The sequence below is a fragment of the Fundulus heteroclitus genome, chromosome 18, assembly GCF_011125445.2.
Source record: "Fundulus heteroclitus isolate FHET01 chromosome 18, MU-UCD_Fhet_4.1, whole genome shotgun sequence".
NCBI lineage: Eukaryota > Metazoa > Chordata > Actinopteri > Cyprinodontiformes > Fundulidae > Fundulus > Fundulus heteroclitus.
The window spans coordinates 3,521,704-3,537,331 of NC_046378.1; the positions used below are offsets into that span (position 1 = coordinate 3,521,704).

Genomic DNA, 15,628 nt, shown 5'->3' on the forward strand with positions numbered 1-15,628 from the left:
GGGCTCCTGAAACCAATTTGGTCCACAAAATATTATTTAGAGGTATCTATTACAACATGTGACACATTGTCGTATAGTTATACAGAAATTATTACCTTTATAAGGCACTGGGATCTTGTCCTCTATTATGGTCTATTAGGTCCCCTCTTTAGTTATTACATTTTGACATCCGAAATTCTCAAAAAACAGAAAAGTCATCAGAAAGTACAAATTGAACATCAGTATGTAAAGGTCCCTCATCTCTGATGTCAAGGGAGGCTGTTTGGATAAAAAAAAAAAAAAAAAAAACTTTAGAAAGTGGCCTATCTCCCTCTCATTACAAAGTTCTTTTCCCCTGCAGCCATTTAAAGTTTTTGACCACTTTGACCTCTTATCTCTGAATAAAGAAGCTGATGGAATCCATGTAAAATGAAAAGACCAGAGCATACAGAGTGTTCAGCCGCTGACCTTAGCTTAGTCCGTTCCGTCTCAATCTCAAGGTCAAATGAAAGCTGTTGGGTTTAAGGAACAGAATCCAGCTTTACTGAAAGTGTGGCTGTGTGATCGTGTTATTGTGTGTAAAAGAAGATTACTGGGTGAAACTTCCTTTGGATTCTCTTAACCTTGTAATGGCATGCTGTACGTGTCCTGTTTGTAAGACAGACATTTGGTGGTTGTAGATAAAACTCATTGCTAAAATGTTGGCGGTGAGGAAAATGCTTTGTGGATCTTTAAAAAAATCTGTTTAGATTTTTTAATCGTGTCTGTGGTGTACTAGAGGAGATAACATTCCAAATCTTTTATGGGCAAAACATTAGTCCGTATTTACTGGGTTTATTCTTCAGTTATGTGGGTCATCGCAGCAGCAAAGGGGCTTAAGTTAGAGGAAACCGCAAACCAACCAGAATTATTCTACATTACGTTTTCACTTCCCTTTGACATGCTGTAAATCGATTCTGGGCCAAATCTTGACTTCTGGAGACCTATTCTTGTTGTAGTAATGCTTTGAATTCGTCAGTTTGTTGGCCTCTGTTTTTCTACACGCTCTTTAAGATCTACCCACAGATTCTCAGTGGGTTTAAGTGGGTGGTGGTCTGGCCACAAGGGGAACAGTAAATATTGTGATCTTTGAGGCCCTTAGGAAATGTTGGAGAATGCACAAGAACATTAAGGATGGTGGAAAAAACGTCTCTTTAATGGCAGTTTGATCCCAGTCTTTATTCATGGCAGTCTTCTAAGGGAGAATCTAGAGTATTCCCCCTTCTGAGAACCAACCACACATGGATTGCTTCATGATGCTTTACGGTTAGAACAGCACACAATTCCTGGTACTGCTGACTTTTTTCTTTAGACAAAATATTTTTCTGATGATATAAATCAACCAAAAGGAAAATTTACCAGGGTTAATACCACTCCCGCTTTTAATGATGTTGATGTTTTTCATAGCTGCTATCCTTGTCATAAAGCTATTGCATCATTCTACGTGAGTTTTCACACATCTATTGAGGAACCTTGGCAATGGTGGTAACGCAGTTCTCTAGTAAGTTTCTCAAGAGGAGATGACACTGAAACCGTTTTCGCTGCAGCAGAAACTGTCAGGTTGAAGCTTGGAAAGTGTAATTCAGGGCTAATATCCTTAGTAGCAGTTTGACTACATGTGAGAATTTGATGCAGAGCATCTAAGGCAGCACATGTTCCTTTGACAAGAACCAATACTAACACAAGACGACAATTTCAAGGCGATTCATCCCTCATCTTTAGATCGATTAGATTGATAATGCTTTTAGCTGGAGTCATTCAAAGCTGCACTTGATCTTATAGGCTGTGATGTTAGAGACCTGCTAATGCATACCATATCATTTTCAATCTTTGAATCAAAAAGAAGATAACGCAGCAGGGATCTTGAGTAAGGTTCTTTTTTTAATTCCTGATATTGATCCAATTGTCATTTAAGAATTAGCTTTTGCTGAGCTTGATGCCAATACACCAGAGCCAATGCTTTATTAGCATCAATGCCTTGTATAGGATTAAAACAATTACCAGCTGTAAACCTTAGTAAAATATCAGACTGCACATGGTCAGTTTTTACATGGTCTCTGTTAGCATTGGGCTATGTATTAGTGAATGACCTTAACAGTGGTGTTTTGGACCATATCATTATCATTTCCTCTTGATGCTAGCCATGTTGTAAAAATGGTAAATGGTTTGTACTTGTATAGGACTTTATCAAGTCCAACAACCCCATAGGGCTTTACACCACAATTAGTCATTCACCCATTCACACACATTCACACCCTGATGATGGTGAGCCATGCTAGTAGCCACAGCTACAGTCTTCAACAAACTCACTTTTTGCTTCTGCAGAGGACGCTATTCTATTGTTAGGATGTTTACGCTACATTTTATTGTGAATCATTGATGATCTGTTTTGTAACACATTTGAATTCAGTTGAGTGATTGCTGTTTCAGCAGCTTTCTCCAGTCAAGAATGTGACAATAAGGCACACTTAAAATCCTTAAATTTTCTCAAAAATTGGCTTTATGTTAGAAACAGGGCAGTAAAGTCCAACTACTCTGTTGTCACAATAGAGACGGATAACTCTCTCTGTCAGGAGAGAGCTGTGTACGCAGAGGGGCGGAGTGATATTACACACTTGGGAAGAATATTTAATGTGCCTTTATAATCCTGTGTGATTTATGGTCTGAAAAATACGGTAGTCATTTTTCCACAGTAAACATCATTCTAGATACTGGAAAAGACTTCTGTCGTTTGACGTAATCCAGTTTTGTTAGATAAGCATAGCAATTGGTCTGCAATGCATTTCTGTTAGTCATGAAGACAGAAATGGGCCTTTTTTGTATCAATCTTCTGTGTTTGCAGCAGACACATTCGGTAGTTACAGACCATTCAGCACTAGGAGGAATCAGCAGTAGAGTTTGATCTGGGACTTAAACGTTGATCATTTGATGCTGCTGTGACTAGGACATTTCCACTCCTGGGATTGAATTGAGACATCCCTGCTGTGTTACCTTTAAGTCAATAGTTTTGCCAATAGCATTTTTTTTGCCACACGTTTCCTAGGCAATAGTCATATTTTATGTTGTCTCTCAACTCCCTAAAAGCTGTAAACATATCTGTTTGTGAAAAAGCAGTGGAACAAGAGGGGACGGTCCATCCCTGCACAATTTGAATTGAAAGTAAGTCATTGGAGGCTTGTGCAGAGCTGGGGAGCAGAATAGCCGCCACTCTGCTCTGTTGTTGCTGTAACATGATCGCAGTCTTCGTTTATCCCACAGAGCTGATGACAGAGCTCACCGGTGACAGGTGCTGAGACAGACGTTCGAGATGTAAGGAGCAGAAATATTCACCAGAGGATCGCTGTCAGTTATCGCCGCAGCTGCAAAACTCTGCTGCTTTATGATAGGAAATGTTCGAGAGTCCGTATACTTGAGGTATAGACTGTAAAAGACCATGCTTGGATGTGCTCAGGTAAGGGGAGTTAAAGGATTAATGCTTCAACTCCTCCAGGTTCTAGTGAGATGGAAAGGAGAGACTTGGAATATCAATATCACACCAGTGCAATATACTTTGTGAGAGGAAAAGAAGTAGGTATAGCTCAGCTCTATAGCAAATATTTTACCTTCCAGCGTCCTGTGTCTCGTACACTGTCAAGCAAACAGAAGTTTGAGCCACATGTCACACAGGCTCATCTGTGAACATGCTGGTGCTTGAATCCTGATTGGATTATTTGCTGCTGTTTTTGAAGAAATATAAATGTTTCTTTTTCAATAACAAATGAGTACAAGGCTGAATGTGAGTTTGTGGCTGTACTCTGAATTTCATCCATAAAGTAAAGTACCCACAGAGAACAGTGTAAATGTGTGTGTGGGTGTGGAAACAAAGAGAGTGGGGCCGTGAGTGCATCACGTGGCCCCTGCGCTTGATGTGCGGGTGACTAAAGACAGATTTGAATCATTGCACATGTAACTACAGCTGCTGTTGTTGACTTACAGAGAGACATCTTCAGCCAGTTCATAACAGGCTCTTCAAACTAGAGGTCGACCAATTTGGGCATTTCGTTTGCTATTAATGATTAGTTTTTTTAAGTTATTGTCGACCGATTGCCAATATTTTACACCAATTATACTTAGTTTATTTTGCCTTTATGACTGATAATAGTTTATTTACCTTTTGAGCAGGGTTATGATGTGTTCTTTCTCCTGGACCTTGTACAGTAGCAGGCTGATGTAAGCTCGTTGAAGCTGTAGCTTTTTTTTTTCCCTTCTGTAATTCTATGAACCTAGTGGTGCAGACATATAAAGGTGGCCACAGATTAGTCAGAGAAGTTGAGCAATCAGAAGAAGTGTGCAGAAGTATATTTACATATAAATTGGACACTTTCCCCAGTATTATTTTACTTTATAACCTGCCTCTTAGACAGTTTGTAGCTCATATTTGCTCATATTTTAGCCATAAAGAGAGCAACAGACAAGATGCCCCCCCCCCCCCCACACACACAAACACACACACACACACACACACAAACTTGGTGCAGAATTCATGATGTCCACTATTGGCATCAGCTCCAGCCCAGTGTTTCTCCACCATCCTTCATAACAGTGAGTCTGTGTCGAAGCGTACATGTACACTGTTGTGAGCAAACAGCCCGTACGTGTGTGTGTGTGTGTGTGTGTGTGTGTGTATGTGTGTGTGTGTGTGTGTGTGTGTGTGTGTGTGTGTGTGTGTGTGTGTGTGTGTGTGTGTGTGTGTGTGTGTGTGTGTGTGTGTGTGTGTGTCAGAACTGCATCCTAGGCTGTGGAAATGTTCTCCTGTGGCTCCGCCAGTGATGCACACATGCACCACAAGTAACAGCTTGTGTCAGTGTGTCTATGAGCATGTCTCCATTTGCGAGAATCCACTGTTTTGTTTTTATTTTATTATTTTATTTTTTCAGAAGTTGGCTTACAGCCATACTAACCACTGTCCTCTGGGGTCAAGCTGTAGCTCTGTGATGGTGCGCAGGGCACTGTGCACTGTTAACACAACGGCGGCGGCACTGAGCTACCAAAAGATGTCGGTTTAAAAATCAGCAATTCAGGTGCTTGTCAAGACCCATTGCACACACTATTAAAATGGCTGCACTGTGTATATGAATTAAAAGTGTTGCAAAAACAGGACAAATATATGAAGGGTCGAATAGTTTTATAATTTATAATCACTTTGTTTTCTGTCCATGGTGATGTGACATTAGATAAGTCGATATCCACTGTGACTGCTGCTGAGCACAATGTCCAGGAAAATGAGGATAAAGTCACACAGGGAACTGTGGATATGTAACACTTACTGAAGGTTCTGCTGTCAGAGTTATGTAAGCAGAGTGACGGATCATGTGATGGTTCTGCAGTAATGGCAGAAGCTGATTCACAGCAATTGTTTCTTAGCATTATGACAGGAAACGTCTCACTCAGAGTTTTCTGTCTCCATATCTTTAGAAGGAGCAATGTCAAGCAGAAGGTTTGATTATTTAAAAAAGTAAGCGTGATTGAGTCAACTTTTTAACAGGCTTCTCATTCACTTGCCCCCCGCCTCTGTGTTTGTGTGTCCTTTAGCAAAATGTTCTCCTTTCAGGATCATTTCCCTCATTGCAGTGACATCCATCCTCTGTAGATGTGTACACTATGCCTGAACAAGGTTAATAAAGTAGCAGCACTTCATGTAGGTGACCCAGGCAGTGCCATGCAAAACCCAGCCATAGCCTTTAAAATCTTTTGTCCATTTTGTCACACGACAGCGACAAACTTCCATGTATTTTAATGGGACTTTATGTGACAGAGCAAGGGAAGGTAGAGGAGAAATTGTTTTAAAGATGTTCTACAAATAATCTCAACTCACAGCCTTTGCAGAACTTTGACATCTTTAGGAGGCAATTCAGCCATTAATCCAGCTGTAATGAAGCAGGGACACGTGTGTCCTACCACTAGATTGTAGCTCTAGCTGTATGTTCAGGGTTGTTGTCCGGCTGGAAGGTGAACCTTCACCTTGTCCCAAGTCTTCTGCAGCCTCCAACTCCAGTCTTTCTTCCAGAATTGTCCTGTGTTTAGCTCTATCCCTCCTCCTATCACATCTGACCATGTAAGATATCAGTATGGATTGTACAGGTACATCTAAAAAAAAAAAAGGAATATTGTGGAAAAAATGTGTGAATGTTTATCACTCATTTCATAAAGTGAAACTCATATCTCTATACAGGTTTGTTACACATAAAATAGAATATTTCAGGCCTTTATATCTTGTCATAGTGATGATTAAGCTGTAGTTTATGAATGATTCAGTGTCTCAGTAAACTAAAATATTGCAAAAATGTCATGTTTCTGAAAAGTATTTTTATTTCTATGCACTCAGCACTTAGTTGTGCCCCTTTTACATTATTTAAGAATCAGGAAACTTTATTGTCCCAATGTGTCACTGTGAAGAATTTTTGGAGAGACGTTGGTTCAAGAAGCACACAAACAATATATACAGTATGTTACACACACAAACATATATATATATATATATATATATATATATATATATATATATATATATATATATATATATATATATATATATATATATATATATATATATATATATATATATATATGTTATTGGGATGTGTAACACAATCAATCTTTTCAGCAGGGGACGATAGCCCTCACAGCTTTTGCGAAGAAGCTGTTTTTGAGTCTGTTAGGTTTGGATGTGATGTTCCTGAAACATTTCCCTTATGGATGTGGGGTTAACAGTGCAATGTCCAGCTGGGCGGCTGTGCTGTCCTCACCACCTGTGCTAAGTCCTTCCTCTCCTTCACTGTGCAGCTCCCATACCACACAGTTATGCTTTATTGCATCAATGCAATGTGGCTTAGAGGCAATCAACCCGTTGTTCTGCTTAAGTGTTCAGGAAGCCCAGGTTGCTTTGAAAGCAGCCTTCGGGTCAGTTTCTTTGGGTTTTGAGCTATACCTGTATGTATAAGTTTTGTAATGTACAAACAAAATGAAGAAGTCAAAAGTGGCAACATAGATGTAAAGGATAGCAGACCACAGTTAGTGTATAGCCACGTTATATACACCTATTAGCCTCATCTGGTCCGCAAATAATTAGTGTAATCAGTGTTGAAGAACAACTGTAAATGTGCAAAGAGACCACAACCTGTCAGGGTTGTAACAGGATCCCTACAGTACCATGTGGAGATCCACCAATTTTCACTGTAAGGGAAGAACATTGGGGGTGTTATGCAGTTCTAGTCATTTCCCACATGGGTCTTCTCTGATCAGAACACCTTCTCCCCAATGCTTACTGTATCCTGCACATGGCTATTGGCAAACTGCAGATGCAATTCTGTTATTCTTTCTCCAATTGCTTCCTTCTTATCACCTCTGTAAAGCCCAGATCTGAGGAGTTTGTAAATAATACAGGGCTCCCACCTGGGCTGTGCAGATCCTCCAGAGTTACTCTTTGTTGGTCTATCACACACAATCCAGATGAAATGATTGAAGCTTGTAGCTGTAATGTGGAAAAAATGGCAAAACCGCTGAGAGGTATGAGTACTGTTGCATGTTAAGGTAAGGCATAAATGGTAAATGGAATGTACTTGTACAACGCTTGATTACGTCCTGAGGACCCCAAAGTGCTTCACCCTCAGTCACTCATTCACCCATTCGCACACTCACAGTGGCGAGTTATATTGTAGCCACAACAGTAGCAGGTGAAGCGTCTTGCCTAAGGGGGTTTTGAACCAGCAACTCACCACTGTGTCCCCCACGTAGTTCAGACTAAACACTCTTTGGCGCCGTCCACCTGAACAAACCTTGTTGAGCAGTGGAACATGTAATTGTTGTCATGCACTGACTCATGTCCTCCTTCCTGCCTCTATCTCTGTCACACTGACACACACTCGGCATTCAACGCGAGGCTGTAATGGCTCCATCTAATTACAGCCTTTGGTTTTGCTAGATTCAGCCTGGTGATTTTCAAAGGCGAGATTGCTTCTTCTCTGTAATGAGTAGCTCTTTTATTCAGCCTGGCAGCCATCTTGTCTTGTTGGTCCCTTTTTTTTTCATGCTGAAACTTACGAAACACTCTGTTTCCAGCAATGGAGAGGAAAGGTGTATGCACAGGTATCCACTGTCAGGGATCCTGATCAGTTTCAGGCCACCTAACATTTAGCTACTTGTCCTAATTAAACAAAGAAGGTGAGATGTTAGCAGTTCCTGTGAAGGGTTTAGCTGCAGCGCAGCTCAAATACACGCCGTGCCCTCACAAAGCTGCAAAGCAATTTGGCGCGCTTAATAGTTAGATGTTATTTTTAGTCTTGTGCTATTATGAGCTCTTGGGGCGATATGGGCATATTAATACAGGTGTGTGTCCTCTGCTGTCTGTGTGAAAATGGCAGTGTGTGTGCTTTATAGTGACACACAGCTGGCTAGACTGTAATTGGAGTGGGTATCAAAGAAGGGCCCCTGAGGGTCCCAGAGGCCCCGAGGAGAAGTACTGTCCTCTGAAAATGTTTTTCACACAGTAGCATAAGGTGCTTCCTGCTGACTTGGTATAAATGTCCTCTGATGTGCGTCATAACTGATACCCTTGACATCTGGACCCTTCTCCATACATTATGTAAATTTCCAATTTGAATCACTTTTCTTTGATTTAAGTAACATAAAATGAAAATCTTTATACTAGTTAAATGGAGAAGTTGTGTTGTTCTGTAGATCAGAGCACCTTTATGTGTTAGAGTGGCTGAGTTCAAGTCCAGACCTAAATCCAATTGAGAGTCAGAAACCTAACCCGAAAACCGACACTTTCAGTCTCTCTCTTTCCAGTTTTCTTGTTTTGCATGAAGAAAGCTAAACTTCCATTTTGTAGATGTGAAACGCTGGTAGAGACATAAGCTGGTAGAGACATACTCCAAAAGACTTGCCTCTGAGTGGCACTATACAGACTTATGGGGGGTGAATGCTAATACATGCCCCTCTTTCAGATGTTTATTAGTAAAACAGTTAGAAAGCTATGCATCCTTTTCTCATTTCATAACTTAAACGCTTCACATGCAATCAGAGAAAGCTGCACCTGAAGTGTTTATAATTTCAAAATGCACTTCATACATTTCAGTCTGTTGTTCTCTAATATGTTACAGAGAGACTTTAAAATTTTGAATGGTTGTGTACTTGGTATGCTGGTGCGTACCTATCTAGTTTTAAAAAATATCCATTCTGGGTAACAGGAAAGGAAACTCTTTACACAGTAACACAATTCTAAAACCTTGATCATTGTCCTGTTTCTAGTATCTTGCTGTTAAGTTACTTAAAGCCTTCATCTAATGCCAGTTGCATCACAAGTCAACTTCTTGTTAAGCTGTAAAGGTTTAACTCCACCTATTAAACCATCAATTCTTTACAAAGTTATCACTTTGTTTTTTGTGATCTGAAATGTGCAAGATAGTACTTGAAAATACTTATTTTCTGGAAACTTTAAAGGAATGTAAGTTTTCCATCCTTTATATTCCTAATTATTATATAGATTTTGATGCACTCTGTGTGTTCTGTGACTGTGAGGAGAACCGACCTCAGATTTGATTGAATTTGCAGCACCTAATGTAGCTTCTTTGTAATATTCTGGTGTTGGCAAATTATCCAAACATAAGTATGTTTAAATAATGGTTGACATCCAAAAACATTCACACAATGAGGGTTTTATGATTGCACCTGCCGTTGAGGTAAATATAGGCAATTTTACCAGCCTTACCTTCAATACAGACACACAGTCGACCTCATTCTTTTTATATCATGTCTGATGAAGGGAAATGGGCTACAAGCCTCACTTCAAACATGGCCAGTCACTAATGATAATAATGATATACCCTGGCTAGGCTGTTTCATAACCACTTTGACATTACAATAATTAACTTCCAGCTGGGCTTGTCTTATAACTTCAAATGGGTTGTATTACATTGAGGGACTACAAAATCTGGCATTTTAGGTCAGAAATGGTCTGACAATGTGGCAGATTGGGGAGATGGGGGTCTCATTCTTTCAATGTGTCCTCCCCACTCTGCGTCTGTTCTTATCAAATAAACAAGTTGAGGACTGTTCTCTTATTAGAAACATATGGCAAACACTAAACGTTTCCAGAGTTGATTTTATTCTTAGCCTGTGTTTTGACAATTGTTATAGGGAAATAGGGTAAAAAAGTGTCAATGAAAAGTTCAACATAAGAACAGTTTTCCTTCCTTTTTCCTTCTAGCCCATCATGTAGGTTAATATTACAGTCGTTACATCCTCTCAAACAATCACAAAAGCCGACCCAGGAATGCTCTGTCACCAAGCCACGCCCCCATCAAAGAGTTCAGAGGGCATGCGTCTTTTTCTTTTTTTAAAAACTTGCAGTTTTGGTAAAAAGTTGGTTGAAAAAAGGGTTGAGTTTGAATTCAGTATTTGTGTTCTGTGTCTAAAAAATAGGTCGCTAAGCAGCAGCATAAAATGGCCAGGACTGCACTTAAAATACATGTTCAGAATGTTTGGATAATTATTGATATTGATCAATATAATTTATATTTTATCAATGTGCTTTTATTTGATATCTTCCAGCCCGCGTACAGATACACTCTTAGTTGCTCATTATCAGGGATCTCAGGGATTTCACTTATATAAAAGTTGATCTCAGCCAATCCCCTGCAGACTTATTTAAATATTTCTATATGTCCCGTTTGAGACAGTTTTCTGTTTGCTTGGATCCAACTTGGTGTGATGTTGCAAACCTTTACAGACCTTGCCCACAACTTCAGTAGAAATAATATCCATTATTGAATTCTGAATTGAATATATTAACTACAGTACTTCCTCTTCCTTCAAATAGTATAAGCCTGAAGCAAATCTATAAATAATACATCTTATTAAAGCCACCTTCAAAATTCATACAGTTCATTAGAAATATTCTAATTGGATTTTGATTTAGGATTCCTTCTGCATTTTTTGGCAGCTCATTGAAGGTTTTTAAACCATCCAAACTATTTACGTTTCAGAGTTATTTCCTTTACTAAAGCCTTGGCTTTCTGAAGTCTCCAATCCATTTGTGGTTGGAAATCCTCAAAATGTCTGATGGCTGTGGGCCTCTTCTGTGAGACGTACAGTGAGTCGATTAAAATCAGATTAAATGAAAAATTAATGATTCCTCTGGCGGGGGGAGTGAGTCATTGCTGCTGTGCAGGATTTGTTACAGTGCTGGTTAGGACATAAAATTGAGCGTAGCATTAGTTTTGGCAGGGATTGTAGTCAAGCTTAACCCACGTCTGAGCAGCTGATGTTAAAGCTAAACCTTCATCAGCTGATATTTTCCCTTCCCTCCATCAGTTTGTTGGTTAATCTATTCAAGCGCTTTCTTTTTAAACTGTTCCTGCTTGTCATGATGTTTCTGCTGGTATGCATATCGAGAAAAGACTTGGACATGTTTCAGTTTAGAGAATTCATGGTGGTCTTGATTCCTGCCAAAATTTAAACCAACAGCATCCATTCCCCAAAATTAGCTTCTCCAGGCAGTAGCCTCAAATCGCAAAAGAGAGCTTATTTGCTGAAATAAACAGAGTTTTAATCTCCAAAGAATCCTGGAAACCAGGTCTGGCCGTTGCTCTCCAATGCTGTGTTTACAATCCTGTAGGACAAAGTCACACCTGGAAATTGACTGGAAGAACCTGAATTGGTCCATTTTTAACTTAACTGGGGCCATCTGGTTGGAAACTCCATTCTGATCTTTCCTGACCAGTGATCACACCAGACTGATCACTATCAGCTCACAGCACTCTTGAGTGTGGAAGGAGTTACTGAGTGTCAAACGTAATCATTTCTTGTATTTTAAACAGAAACAAACAGTGTTGCCTGCTGTTAGCTGAGGAGGCATGACAGTGAGAGAGTTGCATTAAGGATGTGCATTCTCTAAAGCAGGGCAAGTTTATTTGCATAGCACATTTCAGTAACGAGACAATTCAAAGTGTCTTGTTACTGTTAAGGATCAAACATGAAACTGTAATTTTAGAAACGCTAGTCCTGGTAAATCTCTTATATACATGATGTCACAGCTGGTTTACACTGGAAGCTTTGCTTTAAAATACCAGTCACTGCTTTACAAAGACTGCTCTCTCTTCTACGTTTTTGGTGCTAGCTATCCAAAGCGTTGGAAACATTGGATGTTAGGTTTGGCCACTAAATTTTGATCTGTGCATTGCTGTCTCTGAGGTTTTACTGTATCTTGAAGAAATTACGTTTAAGTTAGGGCTGGGCAAGTTAACGCGTTAATTTCGCGTTAATTCATTAGACTATTAACGGCGATATTTATTTTATTGCGCATTAACGCATGTTGCTCACATGCTTTCAGTCAGTGTCAGTCAGCAGGCACACGGCAGCACTCTCCCGCTCCCCCTCCCCTCTCGTACATGGCTCAGCGACGCCAGCCAATCAGCACGCAGGCTCAGCCTGGCCCGCCCACTCAGCTCTCACACAAACTTAGCAAAGAAACAGCTGAGGGAGACCACAGCAGGGGAAAAACATGAACAGAGGAAGTAGCACCGTTTGGCTTTATTTTAATACCGTAAATGAAATCAAGCTGTATGTTTTGTAAAAAGCCGGTTCATTTCAGTGGAAACACAACAAATTTATCTAAGCACGTGAAAAAACATGAAAACGTCAAGCCACAGAAACGGAGAGAGGAGACGAAACTTCTCTCACTGCCCCGACAGACCCACAGACAGACGTCTCTGACTGAGGCGTTTCAGTCCTCCAGGGAACATCCAGGTAGATCAGTGGATGGATGGATGGATGGATGGATGATGGATGGATGGATGGATGGATGTTACTGGAGCCCACACATAACATGTAATTAAGACCTTGAAAGAACCCAGTACATATATTAAAAAGTGTTATTTAAGTTAAGATAACATTAGCTAATCCTTTTTTATCCCACGACGGGGAAATTTATAGGATTAAAGCAACAGGCAGGTGCACACAACACAGACAAAATTACATAAGGATTGAAATATATGGTGGATTAGCGAAAAAACACTGAACATAACATTATTATTATTATTATTATTTAATTGTAATAATAAAATAAAAACCACAAAACCCAAAAGGTCAACAGTTTCATGATACATCAAGCTTAGGGACTGGCTAATATACAGCAGGTCAAAAAAGGCCATAGTTTGGCTGCAGTGCTGCTGTTCTCTTATGAAGAAAAGATCAACTAGTGCACTAAATTCAATAGATGGGTTGAAAATATCCAGTATAAAATAAGTGCTACAAATGTTACAACACTTTTGTTCATATGGCAGCAGAACATTAAAATAAAAGTGCTCTTTACACTACTTTTGAATTCATTCTTGGAGTTTGTAAATACAATGCGATTAATCGCGATTAATCACGATTAATCAGGGCGATTAATCGCGATTAAATATTTTAATCGTTGCCCAGCCCTAGTTTAAGTATAGATCATATTGATAGTTCCTCCTTGATAACCTTTTTTGTCCAACAAACAGCTTCCATGTCACCGTACATCACATTATTCCAGGAAAATGATGCAGCTCTGTACTTTTGCTTTAAACTCATTATGCATCCTTAAGATTAAACCTACAGAGCAGGACTGTCAACCAGCGAAAACACTCAATCTGTTAGATGACGTTACTATAGACTGTGTACTTTGCCCAACAGTGAGGATGCAGCACTTATTAAAAATACATAGAGGGACAGTAGGAGCCAGCAGGGGTCGTTTCATTAGGTTATCTCAGAGGCAACCCTGAGCCAGGGGGGATTTGTTGGCCACTGTAACTTTGCAGACGTCAGAGTGGTTGCCATGGTAAGGACTGCTGTCCTATGGGGACGGAGACGACGCAGCCGGCAGCATCTTGTCACGTTCACCTGTGTTCAAGTGGGTTTTTCTATGTAAACAAGCAGCTGGATCAGATTACCCTGTAATCTACACCCTGCAGACGAGGTGCCCTTTACTGATTTCAGCTGAGTAAAGGCCGAGCCCGACATTACAGTTATATCAAGACTAATGTGTACAAAAGGTGTCTGTGCAAAGTCACACTAAGGTATCTTGCCAGTGATCAGACCACTTCCGTCTTATTTCACTCTCTGGTGCCGTTATTTCCCAGTTGTTCATGGCCATTGTGAGTCAATTATTTATACATTTTGCTTTTATAGCATAAAAACAAAATGCCATTACTCTCTAATACTGTAGAGGGATATTAATTTATTGTTTGTTCTTAAAGAGTAATCACTGTTAGTAATCACTATTCTGTTAGACCACAGAAAGGGCATTTGTTGCCCACACTTGTTTAATTCCTATCCATTTTTGTCACCATCAGTGTACATTGTGCTTCTTGTGTTTTATTTAAATGATTACCCAGCTCTGTTCTAGTGTCATTGTTTATTCTTCATCTCTCCACAGTGGTTAGCATTGTCTGACATTTTCAAAATGATTTTTTTTTAGAGAGGGGGCTTTTTAAACCTGTCAAACTACTTGAGACAACAAGAGATTGTTGGAGGTGGAGTGACGCAGACTGTAGGTGGCAACATAAAGTGGAGGTTGGCACATTATAAGAAAAAAGATTGATTTGACTAAAATCTTTTGTGATACACTGAAGGATTTTCCGGTTTAAGAACAAGTGTCCTCTTTCTTTTTCGACCATTACATATTTTTATATTATTGTATTATTCATACAGCTGTACTTTTAAATCAATAAGTCCCACTCCAAAATAGAGGATTTTTCTTTGCATCAAAAGCAGTTAGTACTTTTTATAAAAATATTCTCACCGTATGATAGCCATGAGTAAAAGTACATTTCACAGCATAATGGTATTTAAAAAAAGTGCAAAACATAAATTGCAACATGACATCACTTTTAGTCACAGCAGACAAGTCACAGTTGTTTTTATTGCTTCTAAATTAACTTATTATTGCATTTTTATCTACATTTGTTATCTACAACATCTACATTTGTTAGTTTGATTTCCAGACAACGACATGAATAGAAATTTGAAAAACCATTAAGTTTGGTAGTAATTTTTAACCCCTTATTGCAAATAGTGTGACACATTTAAAACAAGCCAATATTGGCTTGTCTAGTAGTAGGGCTATATGCTGGGTAGCCGGCCAGCACTCAGCTGTTTGACAAACAGCTGCTTTACGTTTTCTTTGTGTGTGTTTTGCATTATCTATTTTTGGAAATTCCTTAGAGTGGTAGATATGATGGTAAACATTTATACCTGTAATTTAAATCATACTATCAATTCTTTTTTTTCAGGAAACCTATTTGCCTGTCAGCTGTGTTTAGTTTCTTACTTGGTTAAGTTTAATTTTACTGATTATTTGGTAGCCATGTTTTCGGCTCAGTGTGGGTTTTTAATACAGCCCATTGATGTCCAACACCTACGCTGTGACACACTCTGTGGCGATCTCGTCAGAGCTTGTGGGCTTGGCCTTAAATTTAAGTCCACAGATCCTTCAATATGCCATATCTCTCATTCTTGTTTCACTGTCTGGGTGGAAGAGTAAATACATGATGGAAAAGGGAGTCTGAAGAGTAATCCAGTGTCTGCTTTATTTTCCCCGTGAGGC

General features: G+C 39.5%; 1 protein-coding gene across 6 annotated transcripts in view; it reads left to right on the plus strand.

Annotated features, from left to right (window-relative positions):
* The window catches only part of LOC105926762 (chloride channel protein 2), a 178,177-nt gene that overhangs the window by 106,288 nt on the left and 56,261 nt on the right, over positions 1-15,628 (plus strand). The gene's annotated exons all lie outside the window — the stretch shown is intronic.